Source organism: Mus caroli, chromosome 13, assembly GCF_900094665.2.
Source record: "Mus caroli chromosome 13, CAROLI_EIJ_v1.1, whole genome shotgun sequence".
NCBI classification, from domain to species: Eukaryota; Metazoa; Chordata; class Mammalia; order Rodentia; family Muridae; genus Mus; species Mus caroli.
Window position 1 is genome coordinate 20,144,352 of NC_034582.1, and position 6,142 is coordinate 20,150,493.

At 43.1% G+C, this 6,142-nt stretch overlaps 1 pseudogene; it reads left to right on the forward strand.

Annotated features, from left to right (window-relative positions):
- Positions 1 to 3,202: 3,202 nt before the first annotated feature.
- Positions 3,203 to 3,648, forward strand: LOC110307608 (annotated as a pseudogene).
- The last annotated feature ends 2,494 nt before the right edge of the window (positions 3,649 to 6,142 follow it).

Here is a 6,142-nt window from a genome sequence, read left to right on the forward strand (position 1 = left end):
TCTGCCTCTGCCTCTGCCTCTGCCTCTGCCTCTGCCTCTGCCTCTGCCTCTGCCTCTGCCTCTGCCTCTGCCTCTGCCTCTGCCTCTGCCTCCTGAGTGCTGGGATTAAAGACATGTGACTTTATTTTTATTTTATTTATTTTCTGACTTTATTTTTGCCTTTGGAGGCAAGATCTCACTACATAGCCTTGATTGGCCTGTACTTACTATGTAGCTCAGGTTGGCTTTGAGTTTAAAGCAAGCTTTCTGTCTCTCCCTCTTGAATGATGTGATCACAGATCTGCATGACCATATACAGCCAAACATTCTTAATATTCCAAATAATTATGGCTCTTTCTTTCTTATGTTTGTTTTGAAGCAGGCCTCATGTAGTCATGGCTAGCATCAAGGTTTTGATATCTTCACCTTTATGTCCTGAGTGCCTCGATTCTGCTTTTGTTTCCTTTGTTTATCTTCAAACACAGTCGACTGTGTGTCATTTGTCAAGTTCAGTTGCACAGTGACGTTTCCCCCTATTCCAGAACATAAGAATCACTCTGGGAACTGCCTGAGATGCAGCCCAACAGTGTGTCATAGCCCATCAGCCCTAACACCAAGCAGTGGGAAGAGTAAGCTGGGCTTACTGGGATACTGGGAAGGCCTGTCATCACTTGCAGAATGTTGCCTTGGTTATAACTGGTAGAAAGGATGCTTTTGCAGCAGGAAGTACCCTGTCTTCATTAGGCTTTCTATTGCTGTAAACAGACACCATGACCACGGCTACTCTTATAAAGGAAAACATTTAATTGAGGCTGGCTTACAGCTTCAGAGGTTTAATATGCTATTGTCATGCTGAGAAACATAGCAGCATGCAAGCAGACATGGTGCTGGAGAAGGAGCTAAGAGTTCTGTGTCTTGATTGGCAGGCAGAAGTAAAAGCCCAATGAGGCCTAGTTTGAGCATACGAGACCTCAAAGCCCGCCTCACAGTGACACACTTCCTGCAATAAGGCCATACTTCCTAATAGTGCCACTCCCTATGGGCCAAGCATTCAAACATATGAGTTTATGGGAGGCACTCCAATTTAAACCACCACATACCTTATGCTGGTTGATACACGGTAGAATTGCTTAAACAAAGGAAACTTCACCCGAGGAACTACATCCACCAGATTAGCCAGTAGGCAAGGCGGTGGGAAATTTCTTATTATGGATTGATGCAGACAGGCACAGCTCACTATGGGTGGTACCACCCTTGGGCAGGTAGTCCTGGGTTGGCTGACAAATACTATATAACAAAACGCCAACACTAGGCATGAAAAGCCCTCTTTTGAGTTGTGTGTTAGTCAGGGTTGTGCAAAAGAATCCCAAAACATACAGCCAATTGCTATGGCCTTTGATTGCTCCGTGGCCAGGCATGGTCATGCAGGTCTGTGACCACACCATTCAGGAGGGAGAGGTAGAAAGATTGCCTTTGGTTGCTCTAGGAGGTGGAAGGTAAGTCCCTATTGCTAAAGTCCCTGTTGCTTCAGAAATTGGGCCCAGTGGCTCCTGAACTGGAACTACTTAAATGCCTCCTCCCTAAGGCCTAGCTTTTATGGTAGCAGAAGGCACCATGTAAGCTTCCAAAGGGGGGAAGCAACCGCAGTCGTAACCAGCTACGTATGACGTCCATCAACTACAAGACCTGACAGTCCTGGCTGCTCATTTTCCTACATTACAGCTCAGGACTGACACCCAGTGGCTTGTGAGAAGAAAGCTCTCCAAATGCATTTCAAGTCTGCAGGAATGGAAGAAGTATTTATTTCCTTGTTAGTGAAAGTTGTAAAACTTCCTATTCAGAAATGAAAAGAATTCCCCTTCTGGGAAATCAAGAAGCCTTCTACCACTATCCCATATCCTCAGCCTAGCCTTCTCAGAGAGCTGGGTTTAGCCACTATTTTCTGCTAATCAGGACAGCCCTGAAAACATACATACAAGCAATATTATATATATGAATACATATGACTATATGAACATATATAATATATTATATTCCTAAATATAACCTGCTTGGTTATATATATATATATATATATATATATATATGCATATACATTTATGTGTGTAACAGCAATTAATGGGAAAGAGGCTAAGAATGTGCAGGAAAGCAAGGAAGGGTATATGGAAGGATTTGAAGGGAGGAAAGAGAAGGTAGAAATGTGTGATGATACCGTATCAAATGTATTGATTATTACAGAATTGAGGACTATGAACCAGTGGGAAATTTTCAGTTGCACTGTTGTAACTGATTTTTTTAAATTTAGTTAGAATTTTTCATTATCTAGTCCTTGGTCCATGGACTTAGGTTGTTTCCATTTTCTAGCTATTGTGAATAGAGAGGCAGTGAACATAATGGAGCAGCTATCTGTGGAGTAGTATGTCTGTCCTTTGGGCATATGCTAGACTGGCATAGCTGGGTCATATGATAGACTTATTTTTAGCTTTTTGAGAATTCTTCTCAGTGATTTTCAAAGTGGCTGTACCAGTTTGCAATTCTACCCATAGTGAATGAGGGTTCCTGAGGGATGTATATATATATATATATATATATATATATATATAACCAAGCAGGTTATATTTAGGAATGTATATGTATATGTGTATGTATATGTATATATATGTGTATGTATATGTATATATATATACATACACATATACATATACATACACACATACATATATATACACACACGTATGTATACATACACACACACACACACACATATATTAGTTTTATGTTTACATATTTATTTGTATGTGTGGCCTGCAAGGTAACCCAGCAAGTAAAGGCACTTGCCAACCAAACCTAACAATTTGGGTTCAAATCCCAGGACTCACACGTAGAAAGAAAGAAATGATTCTCACAAGTTGTCTTTTGACCACCACACTTATGCCATGTCACAAGCATCCATCCATACAAATAAGTAAATGTAATGCAATTGTTTTAAAAATAAAGTTCAAGGCCAGATTCTGTCTACAAAGTGTAAATACATTTTTTTTTAACAAATGAAGGCTTGGAAAATCATGTGTGTTCAGAAAACGCTTCCTCTAGCACCATGATGTGCAGTCTACTGCCCATCACTGGTGGCAATGCCAGGTTTGCTTCAGTGTCAGGTGCCTGCACTTGCAAACTTCATTTCATTAAGAATTATATGTGGCCCTCTCTCCTTTCTGCTGCCGCCATGCCATTTAGACTGAGGAAGACCTCGAAACTCCAGGGCCATGTGAGCCATGGCCACGGCCACATCGGTAAGCACCGCAAGCATCCAGGAGGCCGAGGAATGCTGGAGGCAGGCATCACCACAGGATCAACTTCGACAAATATCATCCAGGCTACTTTGGGAAAGTTGGCGTGGGGCATTACTGCTTGAAGAGGAACCAGAGTTTCTGACCAACTGTCAACCTGGATGAATTTTAGACACTGGTCAGCGAGCACACACGGGTCAATGCTGCAATAAACAAGACTGGAGCTGCTCTCATCATTGATGTTGTTCCATCTGGCTACTACAAAGTTCTGGGGAAGGAAAAGCTCCCTGAGCAACCTGTCATCGTGAAGGCCAAATTCTTCAGTAGAAGAGCTGAAGAGAAGATGAAGGGTGTTGGAGGTGCCTGTGTTCTGGTGGCTTAAAGCTACCAAGTGAGGGGGGTTAATTACATGCTAACATTAAAAAAATTATATGTGTATGGCTCTTTTGTCTGCATGTAATGTTTGTGTCCCACATGTATGCCTGGTACTTAAAAAGGATGGAAGATGGTGCCATATCCCCTAGAAATTGGGTGAGGGGAATAGAACCTGGGTCTTTTAGGAGAGCAGCCAGTGTTCTTAACTGTTGAGCCATCCCTTCACTACCCCTGGTCAATGAAAAATGTTTGAACTGGGTCTAACTGTGTACTCAAGCTAGTCTCAAACTGCTCAAATGATCCTCCTGCCTTAGCCTCCTCTGAGGCTGGAATGACAGGCTCCTTCCTACAAACCTGGTTCTGCAAACATTATTATCTCTTCATCTGAAATACGAAACAAAACAAACAAAACAAAACAAAAAAACAGTGTTTGTTTTGGAACAACAGTCTAAACACAGATATCAGAGCCTCCTTAAAAAAAACCTTACGTTTATTTACTTTGTGTGCACATGTGTGGATGCACACATGACATGGTCCACATATGAAGGTCAGAGGACAACTTGTAGGAGTTCTTTTGCATGCAGATTCATCATGTCCAACTCTAGTCTTTGGGCTTGGCAGCAAGTCCCTTAATCTACTGAATAGTTTCATTGGTACCTTGTGAACTCGATGTAGCGCTTTCATTGTTTTCCATTCGGTAACCTTAGCATCCACAAGCAAGGTTAAGCATCAGACTTGGAAGCAGAAGCTCCACTGTGCACGTTGGGAGGGTCTGGTACTTCGCAAACAGAGACGAGGCTGAATACCATTAAAATGTCACTTAAGCAACTTAGTTCAGAGGTTTCATTTAAAAATCATTTAACCGGGCCTGGTAGCTCTGGCATGTAGTTCCAGTTACTCAAGAGACTGAGACAGGAGGACCATGATGTGTTCATGCCTGGTCAAGGCCTGAAGAGAGCAGGTTCAAAGCTAGTGTCTTAGTGAGGGTTCCCATTGCTGTGACCAAGAGTTCCAAGACAACTCATATAAAGGACAACATTTAATTGGGGCTGGCTTGCAGGTTCAGAGGTTCAGTCCATTATCGTCAAGGCAGGAGCCTGGTAGCATCCAGGTAGGCATGACTTGGGAGGAGCTGAGAGTTCTACATCTCAATCTGAAAGGTGCTAGGAGAAGACTGTCTTCCAGACAGCTAGGAGAAGGGTCTCAAAGCCCACCCCAAAAGTGACACACTTCCTCCCACAAGGCCACAACCCCTAATAGTGCCATTCCTTGGGCTGAGCATATTCAAACCATCACATTCTATTCCCTGGCCCCCATAGGCTTGTTCAAACACATGAGTCTATAGGGGCAATGCCTAGCCATAAGATAATGTAAAATACATTTAGTCCTACTTCAAAATTCCCCACAGTCTATCACAACTTCATCAATGTTTAAAAGTCCAAAGTTCAAAATCTCTTCTGAGATTCATCTAATCATGTCACTGCAATCCCCTATAAAATTAAAATTAAAAAGCAGATCACATGCCTCCAACCTCACAGGATATATATTACCACTCCAAAATGTCATAGTGAGGAAATACTGGACCAAAGCAAGACCAAAACTCTGAACTCTGCATCTCCATGCCTGATGTCAAAGCACTCTTCAGATTCCAATTCTTTTCATTTTTGTTGACTGCTGTCAGCAGATCTGACATTCAGCAGCAACAAACGCCATGCTCTTGGGCTGGTTCCACTCCCTGTTAGCTGCTTTCCTCAACAGGTATCTCATGGCTCTGACATCTCAAATATCTTGGAGTATCCGAGGCAACTTCAACTTTACAGCTTCTTGTTCCAAAGTCTAGGATCCAGTCATTATCTTCTGGCCTCCTCCAAAGGGCTGGCGTCACTTCTGTCTTCCTTAGCACTCGAGGCTCTGGTCGACTTCTCTCCTTTTTGCTCCTGTTCTTTCTGATCATCTCCAATTCGCTGGAGTCTTCCACTGCAACCAACCTTCACCAACAGCCTCAATAGCTTCATGGTGCCGAGCCTCAACTTCTTTCCAAGACCCCTTTGGTCCTGGGCCATCAACTGCAACTAAGGCTGCACTTTCACCAACAGCCTTCCCTGACCTCTTATAGTGCCTCTTACAGTTCCAGCTGCTCTTTATCATTTCTTCATGACTTCAAAGCCAGTACCAGCTGAATGATTCTTAGGCATTCCCATGTCCAGCTGCAGCACAAGGTATGATCTTGGCTATTCCTAGAACACAGCTTCATTTTGTGCTCTCAGAAAACACTAGAAGACTTATCTTCCAGGCAGCTAGGAGAAGGGTCTAAAAGCCCACCTCCAAAATGACACACTTCTTCCCACAAGGTCATAGCTCCTAATAGTGTCACTTCCTGGGCCAAACATTCAAGTCACCACAGCTAGCCTGGACAGTTTAGGGAAATCCTGTTGAAAGAAAGAAGAAAAGGAAGGAAGGAAGGAAGGAAGGAAGGAAGGGGAAGGGGGAAGGGGAAGGGG